We start from the raw sequence: 18252 nt of genomic DNA, 5'->3' as shown, positions 1-18252 counted from the left end.
TAAAAGAAATAGAAAATAATAGAAAGTTAATGTGTTATGTGGAATTTTACTGAAAGCTTGTTTAAAAGCATATAGTGATTGAAATGAGACAAGGATGCTTGCTCTCCTAACTTCTACTCAACATAGCACTGAAAGTTCTAGCTAGATCAATTAGGCCAGGAGAAAATAAAGGCACCCAAATTAGAAAGGAAGAAGTAAAATTGTTTGTGGACAATACGATCTTTTACATAGACAATCCTAAAGATTCCACAGGAAAAACTATTAGAACTAATAAATAAATTTGGTAAAGTTTCAGGATGCAAAAATCAACATATGAAAATCAGCTATATTTTTGTACACTGACAATGAACTATCTAAGAAAAATCAAGAAAGCATTCCTATTTAAAATAGCATCAAAAACAATAAACTACTTAGGAATAAATTTAACCAAGAAGGTGAAAGAGACTTGGACAATGCAAACTATAAGACATTGATGAAAGAAATTGAAGAAGACATGAATAAATGGAAAGATATCCCAAGTTCTTGGATTGCAAGGATTAATGTTGTGAAAATTTCCATGCAAAAGTATCTATGGAATCAATGCAATCCCTACCAAAATTCCAATGGCCATTTTTTACAGAAATAGAAAAAAAAAAACCTAAAATCTATATGGAACCAAAAAGGATCCCGAAAAGCCAAAGCAATCTTGAGAAAGAGGAACAAAGGTGAAGACATCATATTTCTGGATTTCAAACTATATTACAAAGCTACAATAATCAAAACATGGTACTTGCATAAAAACACACATAGATCAATGGAAATGAGTAGATAGCAGAGAAATGAACCCATACACATAAGGTCAATTAACAACAAAGAAACCAAGAATATGTAATGAGAAAAAGATAGTTTCTTTAATAAATGGTGTTGGGAAAACTAGACAGCCAAATGCAAAAGAATGAAACTTGACCCATATTAAAAATCACTCAAAATGGAATAAAGACTTAAATGTAAGACCTGAAATCATGAAGATCCTAGAAGAAAATATAGGGGGAAAAATTCCTTGACACATGTATGGGTAATGATTTTTTTGGATAAGTCATTAAAAGTGCAGGCAACAAAAACTAAAATTAAAAAAAAAAAAATTGAGACTGCATCTAACTAAAGAGCTCCTGCACAGCAAAAAAAAAAAAAAAAAAAAAAAAAAGAAAAAAAATTCAATACACTGAAAAGGTTACCTACAGAATTGAAGAATATTTTTTCAAACTATATATTGGATAAGAGGTTAATATACAAAATGTGTGAAAAAAACTCATACAAATGAATAGCAACAAAAAGCAAATTAATTTAAAAATTCAGTAAAGGACCTGAATAGACATTTTTCAAGGAAGAGATACAAATGGCCAACAAGTTCATGGAAAGGTGCTTAATCTCACTAAATAACATGAAATTATAAATCAAAGCCACAAAGAGATACCACCTCAAAAAAAAAAAAAAAAAAGAGATACCACCTCATACCTGCTAGGATGGCTATCATAAAAAAAATAAGATATAATAAATGTTGATGAGGATATGGAGAAAAAGGAACACTTGTACACTATTGGTAACAATATAAGCTGGTACAGTCATTATGGAAAACAGTATGACTACTCCTTAAAAAATTAAATATAGGACTGTCATATTATGTAGCAATGCAATTCATAGATAGATAGATAGATAGATAGATAGATAGATAGATAGATAAAGATTTGAAAGAAATGAAAGCAGGATCTTGAGGAGACATCTGTATTTTCCTGTTCATTGCAACATTATTCACAATAGCCAATAAGTGGACATTTCCTAAGTGTCCTTTTAAAGATGAATGACTAAAGAAAATGTGATGTTTTATATATATTAGAATATTATTCAGCCATAAAAAAGAGAGAAATCCTGCCTTTTGTAACAAAACATGTAAAACTCTGAGAATATTATGCTGAGGGAAATAACCAGAAAAAGAAAGGCAAATATTGTATTATTTTATGTGATCACTTATATGCGGAATCTAAAAAAAAAAAAAAAAAAAAAAAGTTGATTTTATAGAAACACAAAATATAATGGAGGTTGCCAGGGACCATATTTGTCAGTTATTTCTCAATAAAGTTGTAAAAATTAAAAATATGGTGACCATGTTATCCAAAGACAACTAATGGCTCCTGATCAATCATTAATCATTCTGCAGTCTTGTTCTCTGATGTCTGGTCATTCTAGGATCTCTTTGAAAACTCTGTTTTCTTCTTTTGATCTACAACGATGGTATTTCCCAAAAATTTTAAAATACTAGGATGTCAGTGCAGGATTTTTGTTGTTAATAGTGATAATATGCCTAACATATTTTGTGTGTTCATACGTATTGATGTTATCACTACATAACCACATTATGACATATTTCTAGGTAATGCTCATTGAGCTTTTCACACTTATTACTTATGAAAATAATTGGCTTTTACAGTTGCAATTCTTATTTTTGTGTAAATAGTTCCAAAATGCATTTCATACATCATAGTTCCTAATCTTTTCTTCAATGTCATATTCTAGCTTTATTTACAATTGGTTTGCAACCAAACTTTAATGTATTAAAAAATGAATTCCCCTTTGGGTGGCTCTTGATTAGGCAATCAACTCTTGATTTCAGCTCAGGTCATGGTCTCAGGGTTGTGAGATGGAGCGCCTTCTTGAGCCCCACATCCAGCCCCGTGTTGGGCTCCATTCTCAGCAGAGAGTCTGCTTGAGATTTTCTTTCTCCCTCTCCCTTTCCTCCTCCCCATTTGTGTGCACATGATCTGTCTCTCTCTCAAATAAATAAAATCTTTTAAAAAAATGAATTCCCATTTAAACATATACTTATTTAGAGTTTTCCTTTATTATTTATAGACTTTCTAGTCTATTTAAAACCACAACTTCAAATTAGTAGGATTATGTCCTTTCAATTATTTTTCTTTCTTCTCTATCATATGTTCTGAGTTTTTTTTCCAAAGCATTTTTTGTATTCAATTTCTTTTCAACTTAGCTAATTTGGAAAACACGACCTTATGCTTAAACATCATCTTAGATCTCTTACATCTCTTAATACTTATATGTACTGCAATCAGCAACACCACTGCTTGGATAGTCCCTTTAACACACCATGGCACCCTTTTACTCTTTTTATATCTATACAGTATTTATTGGGTCCATTCTATGATCCATGCTCTCTTGAAGTCTTTTGTTGTTGTTAGAGCCTAAGTGTTTTATCGTCACTTCCAACTGAGCATCAAACTATGTTCATTTTCCCCTTCTCACACAAAAAAATCTTCAGTTTCAGTCTGGCTGATGTCATTCTCCAGATAAAACATGATCTTTGATAATTTGTGCTCTTGTGTACAATGTCCCTATATTTCCTTACCAGAACCTTATTTTCTGTCTATTCACTTCTAACTTTTACCCAATAACATATATCAATAAAAATGTAAGATAAGCCACAAATGAGAGCCACACATGTAAGTTTATATTTTAGACTAGCCACATTAAACAATTAAAATTCAACAGATAAACTTTGTTTCAAATTCATATTTGATTTTACTTAAAATATCAAAAATATGTCTAGCTATATTTCAAGTCTTCCAATAAACAAAAGGGACTGGTAGCTACTGTGTTGGGCAGAGTAGCTCTAGAATATGGATTTCTTCTCAGTAACTTTCCTAACTAATTCTAATCAGTATTATCATTTTCTCTTTTTTTCTTTCTTACAATGTTTAAATTAAATACTTTTAAAATTGAGGAAAACATAAGAATTAAGAAGCAGTGGACTAAAACTAACATTCTTGAATCTCATTCCACTATTTCTGATGGACCTAATGTTTAAAGACTATGAGTCCTCCATTTTATTTTCTAAAATGCATGTCCATAATTTAAAAATTAATGCTACCTTAAGCCTTATAACCAAAGTCAAGAATCCCTTCTCTAAATTATTTTCACTCCTGGATCACACTCACAAGTCAAGTGACTCTCAGTTAATTCAATTGTTTCTTCTTGTACTTGCTTCCATATTTGAAATAATATAATCTACTGACTTTTATGTTTTCATGTCTTTTATTATTTATTAATTTCCAAATATAGACAATGAGAGTGTTATATTCTTAAAACTACCCCTTCTTAACTGTGCTTTCAAACTTTCTCCTCTTTCTCCCCAACATCCTAGCATATTTATACTATAGTTTCTAGTTGAATCAATATATTACTTGGACCATGTAAATGTTATCTGCACTAAGAAAATACAGTATATTTATGTTCTATTTTTTGAATATCTCATAGTTTTCTCTAGAAGAAATAATCATAACATTCTTTTATTTTCTTGTTTGTCCTTATATCTATGAATATTTTTTTTATCTCTTTCCTGCCTGGCTGAGAGCCTCATAATCTCCACTCAGTGTGACAAAGCACATCAGATAATACAACTTTTATTTTGTTAGTGGTATCTTTCCTCCTTGAGCATTCTTCCCTGCTGCTCTAGTCTGGATTGGATGTTGTCAAGATCAGCTTCATATATATCTCCTTGGGAGTCCCTTAAAGCTGTCTTTCTTGTGTTAGATCTCTTATATAGCATCAATTTCTGGACCCTTTGTTGACTGCTTACTATCTTATTTAGAAAACACATAATCACAGTAGTATCCTGAACATGTGTGTTTTGGTGATATATTAGGTTTGAAAACTTTCACGCTGAAATATGTTATTTTCAGAAATAAGACATTGTAAAAAAAAAAAATTAGATACATAGCAGATCCTACCCTTAACCCAACTCTATTCTCAAAATGCAGCACATTAGAATTCTTATCTGCTGGGAGAGAGGGAGTTAAATGGAGGGAAGGTAGAATGGTGTGTGTGGAAAGGGCAGGTAACTTTTTCACGGATAGAAGAGAGACAGATCATGGTCCATTGTCCTTATTTTTCCTGGTGCATTTGGGAATGAATGAAACTAGTACTAAATAAACTTATATTTACTGGAATTCCTCCTCAGTTATAACAGTCTAAATAGCCAGTGGACACAGAACCAACCCTTTCGACCTTTATAACCAGAGCAGACAAACACCATCATGTGAATCTAGCCAGCACTGGGCCTGGTGACATTTAGAGCGGGTAGTGAGAACACAGTACTTCTTGACAGGGAGATGTGAAGGCTTAACATTACAATAATAACAATTTCAATAATACACTTACTAGGTTTAAGTTTTTGAACCCTGCTTATTGTTACGGTGAAGATTATACTGCATTGTCTTCACAACTTTTGGGGGTTGATTATAATTTTGCTGATAATTTTCCCTCTAAAGTTGAAAACATTCATCTGTTGTTTCCTAACTTCTATAACTGCTGTTAAAATATCTGGTGATATTTCAGAATGAAGATTCAAAGTGAATTCTCTTGGCCTCAATAAAATATCATCCCTACCCCATCCCTTCTTGGTGTCAGTGAGTCTAGAAACCTTACATTCAGCTTTGCAGAAAGTAAAACTCCATTTTTCTGCTTGGGTGGAAGACAGATGGTTGTCTGCCTTCCTGGTCTGGGGAGAGAGGTGAAAGTTTAAATATTTCTTGTGCTTTATTTTCACTCAGTTCTTCTGTTTCCTTCCAAGCCTTGCAGCCCTCATAATCCAAGTATTAGGTAATTCTGATTCATGAAACTTTTGGCCTGCCTGATCTCAATCGATTTCCTTCACATTCTGTACTGATAGATCTCAGCATCCCTTACTTTGATAATGCTAGCATTTATCAACCCATACTTCATCTTCTAAAATTGTGTTGGCTTTTCTTGTTGCTGTGGTTTCTTCCCATGCTTTGTTCACTCTGCTTTTATTTATTTCTACCATTTATACCATTATTGTAATGTCATTTGAACTTTTTGAGAAAACAGAGAAGTCTCAGCTTCCTTAAGTTGACAGTTACTTCAAAATTTGCAGACTAAATGAGATGCTTGTTTGAAGCTCCTAATTCTGTTTTGTCACCTGTTAGTTAACACTTTGTGTTTTAACATATGAAATTAGACTGAAATTACCTCTTCTCAAATGAGAGACTATAATATGTCTTTATTCTGTTTATACATAAAAGAGCTGCAAATAAATAGAATATACTCAGTTATATTAGAAATGTTTCTTCTAAAAGTCCAAATTGGTCCATGATAACGTCATGAGATGGTGGCTTCTTTTCACACAGACATATAAAAAAGTGCTTTGTCTATATAGTAAAGTGTAAGATCTTTGTTCTTGGGTATAAAATCCAATCATAAATGATTACTTTAGCCAACATTAAAATAATAATTGATACTTTTTTTATTTTTACATAAAGATATAATCATAGCTTAATCAATCTACTATAAATGCAATATATAAAATAAAGTGTTACCTTTTTATTTTAAAAAATATAATGTATGTTCCATAAGGACAAGACTTTTTTTTTAAGATTTTATTTATTCATGAGAGACACACACAGAGAGAGAGAGGTAGAGACACAAGCAGAAGGGGAAGCAGGCTCCATGCAGGAAGCCAGATGTGGGACTCCATCCTGGGATTCCAGGATTATGCCCTGAGCCAAAGGCAGAGGGTCAACCGTTGAGCCACCCAGGCATCCCAAGACTTTTAATATTATATGTGTGTATGTGTCTGTTTCTATGTGTGTGCATGTGCATGTGTATGTCTATATATGTGCATGTATACATGTGTATATATGTGTGTGTATATATGGATATGTACATATGTGTAAAAATAGATATAATATCATATAAATCAGTAAACATTTATTGAGTTTAATTATGGTGTAGTGCTTTTCAAATAATTTTGACAGTAGCATTTTTCCTGTTTTGTCTTAATCATTTATAACCCGATCTAGAACAGAGCTTTGCACATAGTACATATCATAATTAGTGAAGAAATTTTTATTAAGTGAATGATAGTCTTAAATACTTATAGTGGTGGTGAGTTATAAGGAGAGAAAAGGGAGAGTGAAAGACGGAGGAAAAAGAAGAGACAGAAGGAAGAGAGGGAGAAAGCAGGTTAAATAAAATGTGTTTTTTGTTTGGTAACTCTTTTCAATGTGTGACCTCACAATTTCAAGTGCTGGAAGTTAAAACATACGAGGCTTTCAAAAATTAATAAAACTGATGGTACAAATCAACAAAACAATTGTTAAATTTTATAGATCAGAAATATGTACATCTAAAATGAATAATAATTTCTAAAACTATACAAGTATTATGTGTTATAAAAAGTCAATTGGAATAAAATTTCTAGTGACTGCATCCCTAAGATATTCAAGAAGTGCATTGTCACAATCAGCTTAGGTAAATGAAAGGTAACTTGGTCTGGAAATCTAAGTTAAATGACTTGAAAGTGGCTATAATGCTAAAAAAGAGAGTCATGCTTTTCAATGCTTCTGGTCATCTAAACAACAACAACAACAACAACCTTCTTTACATGAATTTTAGTATTAAAAATGGCAAAATTTCTAAACATTGATTTATACGTCATTTTAAATATGCATATGTAACATCAACTATTATCCCTTAACTGTTTGCTGTTAAATTTTAAGTTCCTCAAAATTTCCATTATCAAACTTAATAAAAAGCTGCTTGGTAGGGTATTCTCATTGGGAAAGTGGGAGTTGTCTTATACTTGAGGTTATGGTAACCTAACTTTAGAAGACACTCTATTCCTATGAGCTTTCTATAATGTTGAATTGTATTAGTGGAATTATGTCTACTAAGATTAATTTAAATATAATTTAGAAAAATGTAATAATAAATTGTAATAATAACACCTATTCATGTCTCTTATTCACCATTTTGCTCTTTCTAGAATAAAGTATTAAATCTTTTTAAATGATTATTACATATTAACTTATCACTAGAATATTCTGAATATTCTGTCATTTTATCTTTCTAACAATGATAGGAAACAATATTTTAATGTTATCAGAACATACCTGATTTGGTTACTGCATGTATTGGATTCATATTAATTTCTTTTTCTGTTGGAACTTGAGACCTTGAAAATTGTTACGCTTTAAGATAATACCGATGTTCTCAGATACCTTTATCTTCTATATCTAGTCATTGCATATGCTACAGCTTTTTTCGCCACAGATATATCTTAAGTAGTATTCAATATTACATAATCTTAGACATTTATTTGTGTCAATTAGGCCTACAATCTCATAACTTTGGTTGGCAAAGACAAAATTAAAGATAAATATCTGATGTCTTAAATTTTTTTTTTTTTGTAGTTTCAAGTCTTTATTTAAATTCCAGTTAGTTAACACACTGTGTATTAGTTTTAGGTGTAGAATTCAGTGATTCAGTCCTTCCATACAACACCTGGTGCTCATCACAATTGATGAAAATTAAATGTAAAACTACCTGAGGAAATGTTTTCGCAGTATGGCCTTCAGCCACAAGGCCTGGACAATCTAATGAAAAAAATTCTTTTTTTTTTTTTGGGGGGGGGGGGGGTTTATAGCTATTACATTAAAAAATAATAACCCTATTCAAGAAAACACAAACCACTCTAGTTTCTTCTTAACAATGTGTCATTTTTACATTCGTATTTTATTTTTATTTTCTGAGGCGTGGAATTAAAAGCATTATTTCATGAAACCACAGAGAAGGAAATTTGTCAGTGAGATTTGTTATCTTCTAAATCTCTGAAGTCTCCTTAGTCATTTTTCAACCAATAGGCATGAACTTTATTTCTACACAATTGGTCAGAATCTGTATGGTTTCTAGTTTGTCTTCACTCCTTAATCATTATAAGTAACTTGAAGAAAGGGCTTTTTCTAGTTATCAATTCATTTGTTTTGTGCATAGCACATACTTTGTGCTCAATAAATCCTTAATAAATGACTCAGTAGATGAATGAGGATGAAATTTATCAAGTTTTGTACATCAGGATTTTGTGTATTATCTTTTTTCATGTATAAATAAAATTATGATTTTTACCCACTCACTGTGTTTACCCAGATCAGGTTTTCTTCACTAGGTGGTTAATGAGGAGGGTATAAAATGACCTAAATATTTTGGTTTACAAACTGAAAATGTGTTTCTTTTTTATATGGGTTGCCAAAATGAAAAAGCAAACAAACAAGACCCAAATCATTTTGTGGTATACAAAATATTAGTAAAATTATAAGATATTTTATATAAATAGATGGAATCTATATTAGGCTAAAATCAACATCTATCACAGACTTCCCTAATTCAGACCAAGAATAACTTGTGAGTGCTATAGAAAATACTTAAATTTTTAAGGGACACCTGGGTGGCTCAGTGGTTGAGCATATATGCCTTTTGCCTTAGCCTTAGGGTATGATCCCGGGGTCCTAGGATCAAGTACTGTATCAGGCTCCCTGCAGAGAGCCTGCTTCTCCCTCTGCCTATGTCTCTGCCTCTCTCTCTCTCTGTGTGTATGTCTCTCATGAATAAATAAAATCTTTTAAAAAATACCTAAATTATTAAGATCTAACTTGTAACACAAGAAAGTTTACTACTTAAAGCTTACTAAAAAAAGATCAGTTAGTTTATTTATTTATTTTTTGCAAGAATCATAAATGCTGTTTTCCATGTCTGGAAGGATTTTGATATATAATATTAATAATTTATCTCATTTTTCCTACAAAATATTTTTATTGAAATATAATTAACATACAATGTTATGTTAGCTCGGGTGTACAATATAATGGATATCATCCTAGCATTATTTCTTTGTTTCTCAGTGCTTGGTCTCAGGGAAGGCAGGTGTTGATATCTAATGAAGGTCACTCAGATTAATTTATGGGATTGATATCTGAAGAAAAAATATTAAAACGTTGTCTTTATTCTGATGTTTCTAAGCTTAGAGAACATAGGTTGCTGATATTAAACGAGCTCACAGTACTGAAAAACCACATTTAGAATACAGGCAATCATAGATAAACAGAGCTTGTAGAGAATTCAGAGGCTTCCTAGTATTCTTTGAGACCCAGGATCTTATATTTTTTAAAACTAGAACCATATCTAATCTTTCCATTAAAGTGAGCCCCAAATTATTTTTTCTCTATGTTTAAGTTAGAAGTATGTCAGTTTAAACTATAAGAATCCAATGTTTTTTGTGACTTGTGTTTCACTTTGATTTCTATTGCTTACTAACCATCTCTCTATTAGTTAGATTCTTCAATGTAATGGTATAGGTAATTAGTTTACAATCAAAGTTGATGCTATCATGGGAAATATTTTATCCTATTAATACAAATTTCCATATCTGCAATGATCCCATATGTGTTAACTTCATATTTGGTCTAGTAGAAAGATTTCTGTTTACCTCACTTTCAAATCCTCATGGGCTACCTACTGTTGCTGCCAGACATTCCTATGCACTCTTTCTTATGATGTCCTAATTTTCAGTTCTAAATATGTACTTTGCAAAAGCATAGAACAGATATTCTGCTTCCTTTTTATGGGAATTTTCACTTTATGGAATTGATCCTGTTCTTCTAAATATTCTTTTATTCAGAGTGAAATTTCCACTTGTTCTTCATTTATTATGATATCATAGACCTTGCCTGTGTTCTCTGCTTTCTTGGAGTTTTTTTCCAGATTGTCAGTTTCTCCATTAAATATTATATTTAAAAAATCACTAAAATCCACAATTTAGATTGAGGATGCAAAGTAGCAAGGATGTTTGTCAATTGTACTTTTTGAATCTATACACATTCTGCCAAACTCTAGATATTACTTCAGGTGAAGAGAAGTTCTGATCTGGGAGCATACATTCATTCAGACATGTATGTAGGTAGTTTTGAAATATTTCTTTGTATCCTTATCTATGGGTTGGGTAATCTGGAGTCAGTAAACTTTGATACAACTAGTGGGAACAATATAAATACTTCTTAATTAAATTCAGAAAGTATGTTTTACATAAGTCATCTGGATCTTAGTAAATTATCATCACTTTACCTAAATAAAAATCTCTGATGAGTCCTTTATAAACAAAATGAGAAAGCATATAATTCTGGCAGAACAATAATATACATATGTGGTAATAGGCGAATCTGTAAGGACTGCTTTCTCACTTCCCCATCTGAAATGAACATGACTCCTAGCTCGTGGCTCTTCTTTTCTGAGTAGGCTGGTTTCTTATCTCAACCAGTCACAAGCTTAATATGGTCCATCCCCGGCAGTATAGGCACCTTTTCAGGACAGAATTGCAGTGCTTATCTAAACTGCTATGACTCCAGTAACAACTTGAAGTTTTTACCTTCAAATGTATGGCTTTTATTTCTACAGATAAAATTTTCAACAATGATCTTGATTTGGTTCTAAATCAATGAAATGATAGTGGAAGCATGATAAAATGTATTTGGATGAGGTTTTAGAAAGGGATCATTTTCTTCCAACTGTATGTCTAATAAAACCATGTAATAAATTCTTTATTTGCCTTGCTGACAGGGTCATCTTCCAGAAGATTGGGAACATAACCAAGGAACTTCAGTTTTTACTTAATTTTAGCAAAAAGAAGTCCTGCCTACTGAAGAGTAGTGATGAGAAATTTGGAGAGAAAAGTATTAACTTTCTGGGTATAGTCATTAAACTATTCTACTACTATAGCAATAGCATTATTCTACTATTTTGCTCTGCGAAAAAGGAGATTTTAAAAGAGTTTCAAGATAATGGAACAATCCTGTGGTAATAAAATGTAATAATATGGAGGATCTGCAGAGATTGGAGGCAATATGGTAGAGTGCTGAAGAGCAGCTAATTTGCCACTTATTAATGATATAATCATCTGCATTATTTGTGAAATAAGAATAATAATAGTACATATCCTGAGGGTTTGTTGTGAAGTTTAAAGGAATTGAAATACATAAAGTGCTTAGGATCGTGGCAAAGGATCTTATGGAGAGATTTTGATAATGAAATTCTATCACTTCAATAAGTGAAGGAGAAATAATAAAACAACAAGAAACCATGTATCAGCTCAGATATTTCTCTAATAAGGATACATGCAGTTTTTTAATTATGTAAAAGAAGGATACTTAACTATAGAAAAATACATCAATAGAATGAAAATATAATAGTCCCACTGTGTCTATTGTCAAAAATAAGCTGGCATTTGCAAAATATATCAAAAAGAACAAGAACATTTATGAATATGAATATACTCACCATTTTAGGCAAATCTTAAAGAAATGAAAGGACTACTAAAAATAATGTTTGCTTTTTCTCTTTGTTAAAGAGAACAATTTGCAAACTAGAAAGTGTTAGTGATTTATTGTTGAGGGACCTCTTGCCTGTGACAAGTGAAGGAAAACATTAAATGAATTAAAATCTCTGACACTGAAGATTATAAATATGACTTGATAAATAATTTAGAGTGTGATTGTGCAATCATTGCTGGCTATCTATGAAGTATTATGAATAATAGGATGAGGGCCAGAATTTAAAAACAGGCAAATGTACTGCACTTTTTATAAATGAGAAAATGATGTATTCTGGAATCTACAGACAAAATGCACTAAATGTTGTCCTTGGCAAAATTTGAGTATTAAATATAAACCAGGTGGTTTGTAAGCAAGTTTGTCATTGACAAAGGGCCATAATGTCAAGATTCTAAACTTTATCTTTCAAATTCCTTATTCTGTAATCTTAGTCAAGATACCTCATTTTCTTGATTTCTGTTTTGTCACCTGAAAAGTGAAAGATCATATTAGACACTGCTTGAGTTCTCTTTTAACTAGAACATTTTATAAATCTATGACAATGTGATTCTGTTGTTGGCAAGGGCATTGTAAACAAAACACATTTTATTGTGTGTTCAAATCAAATGTGTTTAACATTAAAAGAAGCTGTTACACTATATGTTGGCAAATCAAACTCCAATAAAAAAATATACAAAAAATAATTTAAAATAAAAAAAACAGAAGAAGCTGTGAACATTAGCATTGTCAAATAAAAACAAATCTGGACTTAAGAAAAGAGAGAGTTTCTTTGAATGGATTATTGCAATGGAGGGGGCAGGGAGGACCATGACAATGGGGAGGAGAATGCTCCCAACAGAGAGGTCTGAAAGAATCTTAAACACCAAACAGAAAAAAGACTTTTCTTTCATAAAGACAAATCTATGATGCTGGGGGGTGGGGGGGAGAAGTATGAGGAAATGAAAAGAGTGAATGCAGGTAATGTGCTAAAAGAGTTGATCAGAGGATGTTTTACTCTGAGGTCAGTCTCTTCTCTCTCAGAGAGATTGTTAAAAAGGGTTTACATGCTGGCTCAAGTGGAGGATGGGTCAAAGATTAGGAGCACGGCGGAAGGTGAGTTTGACTAAAGTTTGATTAAGTCAGATTGAAAGGCATTTTGTTCTGTGGAGGCCGAGGAAAATTAAGGCTATTCCACTTTAAGTTCAGTGTTAGCACAAGTACAGCCATCCCAGGCCCCTGTGAATAAGAGCTGAACTTTACCTTACTTCAGTTACAGGAAGAAAACAGTTTACAGCTTAACATCCTAGAAAGCCCCATATCAGAATAAGAACAGAGGCCAAGCCAGGGCAGGAAGTCCCATATTAGAATAAGAACAGAGCTCAATGCCCATGGCAGAAAGTCGCACATCAGAATGAGAACAGAGCTCAATGCCCTTGAAAGCCCCATATCAGAATGTAAACAGAACTTGAGAAATTCCTCCACCCCTTCTGGAGGTCCCCTAGACCAGCCCTTACAACTAAGCTGAAACTCACCTCTGGGTCCAAGCCCCTGCTCTGCTGTGTCAGGTATACTTGGACCCAAGCTCGAGCTGTAAATAAACCCTCTTGTGTTTGCATCGGTGTCCGCTCCTTGGTGGTTTCTTAGAAACGTAATCTTGGGCACAACAGTTCCAACTGATCACTGGAGATGAATGAATAGTTTAGCAAATTATTTATGAGACACATTATAGTATTTTGGATAATCTGTGTCTGGCCTTCTCATAGGTAAGCAAGGAGGAAATCTGTGAGACTTAAGGGAAAGAGTAGTTCTAATAAGCCTTTTCCTACAACTCAAAGGGAGTTTTTTAAACATATTTGTTTAAAAGGCATCACAGTCTTGGTAAAATTTAACATTTTCAAATACATGTCTTGGTATTTTATTTTTCTCTGATAAATGAACTACAAATGGAATCTCTTAGTCATATGGTATCAAAGAAAAATTGTACCAGACAAAATGAGTGGGCAACCGAAAGAACTTATTTGAGATTATTGCAATAGGGAAGAGAGATTAAACCCAATTCCACTGAAACAAAAGGCAAGAGGGGGTTTTGTTTGTTTGTTTTTGAGATTTTACTTATTTATTCATGAGAGATACAGAAAGAGAGGCAGAGACACAGAGGGAAGAGAAGCAGACTCCATGGTAGGAGCCTGATGTGGGAACCCAGGATTATGCCCCAAGCCAAAGGCAGATGCTCAACCGCTGAGCCACCCAGGCATCCCAGCAAGAGGGTTTTTGAGCACTGCTATGAGCTAGTGTAAAAATCCTGGAAGAGATAAGTGAAGAAGGTCGGTGAATGTGATTGCTAATGGGTAGGGTATATATGAAAGTTGGGTCCCTCCTGTCCCACAAGCTGAAAGACAGGGGCTCTATCTTTCATGATGATTAGATTTCTCCCAGGTATTAGAGAAAGACATTCCCAGGATTCTAAAACTTCAAGAGACCAGAGAATGCTAATATCTCAAAGGGTCAGAGGAAAATTGATCATTTATTCTAGATTTTGTAAAATAATGCTCTAAGAGAGGCTAAGGGCCTATATCAGAAAGAAACTTGTCTAAAGTTTAGTCAAGCTGAAAGAAATAGCAAGGCCATCTTGGTCAATAGTAAATTTATATTTAAGTTATAAAAAATTGTCAAATTGTTTTCCAATATAGTTGTACCATTTTGCACTCCCACTGTGAGTTAGAGAGAAATGGGACTAGGCAAGGCTAGGTAGGGGGCCATGAAATCAGGCTCACAAAAATCCCCAAAATGCTAAGGTGTAAGGAAACCAGAGAGATAAGGGAACAAGCCAGACCATCCTGCCTGGGTGTGGGTGAGGAGGGTGTCTTTTTTTCATGACAGTCATCTGTGACCAATAAAAAATAACCAGATCCCAAAGAAGTAAGCTATTAAAGATGCTAGTCCTTACTCAGTGGTGCTATCACTAGATATGTTAAAAAGAATTTAGGTTCCTAGTTGGCCTTCAATAAAAGATCAACCCTAAAAGCCCCAGTGGCAACCCTGTCAGGAGCTGACTCATTTCTGAGAGCTTTCTGTATTATCTTTGTTTAATAAACTTCTATAGGGATCCCTGGGTGGCGCAGTGGTTTAGCGCCTGCCTTTGGCCCAGGGCACGATCCTGGAGACCCGGGATCAAATCCCACATCGGGCTCCCGGTGCATGGAGCCTGCTTCTCCCTCTGCCTGTGTCTCTGCCTCTCTCTCTCTCACTGTGTGCCTATCATAAATAAATTTAAAAAAATAATAAAAAAATTAAAAAAAATAATAATAAACTTCTATAGCTTTACTCACTCTACTTTGTCCGCGAGGTTCATTCTTTGACTCTGTGAGACAAGAACCAAGCTCTCCCATATAAACTGCATTATGACAAAACTAGAAACAACCCAAATATCCATCAGCAAATGAAAGGATAACGAATTGTGTTATTATCTAAACAGGGGTATAGTGGTCAACAATAAATAGAAATGATTGCTGACACATGCAAAAACATAGGTGAATTTCACAAACATTATATTGATTGAAAGATCCCAGACAGGAGAGAGTACTTACTGTATGATTCCATTTATATAGAAGTCTGAAAAGACAATTCAAATCTACAGTGACAGAAGGCCTGGGGCTTCTGAAGATCAGTGATTGCCTGGGGCTAGGAGTAAAGCTGAGAAGGAACATGAGGGGCCATTTTAGAGTGATGGAAACGTTCTATATTTCAATAATGGTGGTGGTTAGATGAGTATATGAATTTATATAAACTCACTAAAATCTACAGCTCCAGTGGGTACATTTAATTGTAAATTAATTACCCTAAACCTGATTGTGGAGGCCGAGGAAAATTAAGGCCATCCCACCTAAAGTTTAGCATTAGCACAAGTACAGCCATCTTAGGCCCCTGTGAATAAGAGCTGAACTTTATGGGAAGAACTGCAGAATGTCCTCAAAGTCCTTGGCAGGGAATCCCGTATCAGAAAGACAACAGAGCCCATGCCCGCCCATGGTAGAAAGTCCCATATTAGAATGAGAACAGAGCTCAATGCCCTTAGGCCCCATATCAGAATGTAAACAGAACTTGAGAAATTCCTCCATCTCTTCTGAAAATCCCCTAGACCAGCCTATAAAAACCCAGCTATAACCCACCTCGGGGTCCAAGTCCCTGCTCTGCTGTGTTGGGTGCACTTGGACCCAAGTTCGAGCTTGTAAATAAACCCTCGTGTGTTTGCATCGGTGTCGGCTCCTTGGTTGTTTCTCGGCTTTGCAATCTTGGGCACAACATTTGGGGGCTCATCCGGTATCTGAGAGACCTCCAGGACCCTATCCAGAGGGTTTCACGCATGTTGAGTGCACTCAAATTTTCCACCTTTTGCACACATATTCTCTGAGAGCTCTAAACTGTACTTTTACCTGTAGGAATTCCAATCTGTATGGGGTCAGCATTGGCTTAGGCAGACGCACTGGTGGGCTGTCAACCAGGGGTCTTGAGGAGACGTCCCTTGCCCCCACCTGGAGGACGGGGTCCTCATCTGTAAGGAGGACGGGAGTCCTCATCTGTAAGGAGGATGGGGTCCTCATCTGTAAGGAGGACAGGAGTCTTCATCTGTAAGGAGGGCTGGCTGCCAGCCCTTCGGATTACTTTCTGTTTTGTCTCTGCGGACCACGAGAATATTTGTCTGTGTTACTATGTCCTTGTTAACTGTGCATTTGTCTGTGTTACTGTGTCTTTGTTAACTGTCATAACTGTTTACATAAAGAGAGGGAAATTTCAAACTTACAGCATGTCAGAATGGCCAACCTTTGGCGTGGGATGGCACTGAGAAGGAACTTTCCACCTACCTACTATCTTACAGGTTAAGGCTGTGATCTTCAGGGACAAACCGGATGGCCACCCTGACCAGGTGCCCTACATCCTGGTCTGGCAGGACATGATTGAGAATTCCTCTCCTTGGCTAAAACCATTTTTACTCCCCAAAGCGCAACACTCAGCTGAAGGTAAGGAGAGACTCCGGGTCCACTGCCAGACTCTAATGGCAGGTCTCCAGGCTACCAGGCACAAGCAATCTGGCTGAGGTATGGTTCTGTAAGACAGGGTAAGACTGAGAGTCCAGCAGCCTTCTTAGAGAGAATACTAGGAGAGAAGAGCTTGCAGGACTTACAGTAGCAAAAAGAGTCAATAATAATAAAGAAAGTCTGGAAGAGCAACAAACCAAACTAAGTGACTGGCAGACCCGAAACCTGGCCAAAATCCTGCTGGCCACAACCATGGATGACCCCCAGGAAAGACGGAGGCACCTCAAGAAGCTGGCTTCAGGGACAGGTAAGGAGGATGGCCCTGGTCCCCATCGGGAGCGCCCTAAGCTGAACAAAAACCAATGTGCTTATTGCAAAGAAGAGGACCACTGGGTGAAAGACTGTCTTAACAAAAGACCTAAGGCCCCTGCCAAGATCTTGGAGATGGAGGATCTGGACAACTAGGGGAACTGGGGTTTGGCACCCCTCCCCAAGCCCAGGGCAACTCTCAGAGTGGAGGGGCAATCTATTAAATTCCTAGTGGACACTGGTGCACAACACTTGGTTTTATTACAACCCCAAGGGAAATTGGCAAACAAGACTTCATGGGTGCAAGGGGCCATGGGCACCAAACAATACTCATGGACTACCCGAAGAACTGTGGATCTTGGCATGGGCTGGGTATCCCACTCCTTCATGGTCATCCCTGAGTGTCCCTACCTGTTGTTAGGTCGGCATTTGCTCACCAAGATGGGGGCACAAATTTGCTTCCACCCCAAAGGGGCAAAAATCCTAAACAAGGAGGGGCACCTTATTCAGGTGCTTGTCCTGAGTTTAGAAGATGAATATAGTCTCCACCAAATGCCCTCGGCCCCAATGACTGACATTGACCATTGGCTGAGGGAATTTTCCCAAGCATGGGCAGAAACTGGAGGAATTGGGCTGGCTCGGCACCGACTGGCCATATACATAGGAACTAAAGCCAGGGGCAGACCCTGTCAGGGTCCACC

General features: G+C 35.2%; 1 long non-coding RNA gene across 2 annotated transcripts in view; it reads right to left on the bottom strand.

Moving 5' to 3' along the window:
- Positions 1-18252, bottom strand: part of LOC111098168 — a 44049-nt gene that overhangs the window by 16154 nt on the left and 9643 nt on the right. The window contains exon 1 of one of the 2 annotated variants that reach the window (XR_005367431.1): positions 13739-13794. The exons of the other annotated variant lie outside the window; for it this stretch is intronic. This is a non-coding gene — a long non-coding RNA (uncharacterized LOC111098168). Of the gene's footprint in view, positions 1-13738; positions 13795-18252 lie in introns of those variants that run through there. 2 annotated transcript variants of the gene reach the window in all.

This window comes from Canis lupus, chromosome 12, assembly GCF_011100685.1.
Source record: "Canis lupus familiaris isolate Mischka breed German Shepherd chromosome 12, alternate assembly UU_Cfam_GSD_1.0, whole genome shotgun sequence".
NCBI classification, from domain to species: domain Eukaryota; kingdom Metazoa; phylum Chordata; class Mammalia; order Carnivora; family Canidae; genus Canis; species Canis lupus.
Note: the sequence above shows the minus strand (reverse complement) of the source record. Positions and strands in the feature narration are given on the sequence as shown.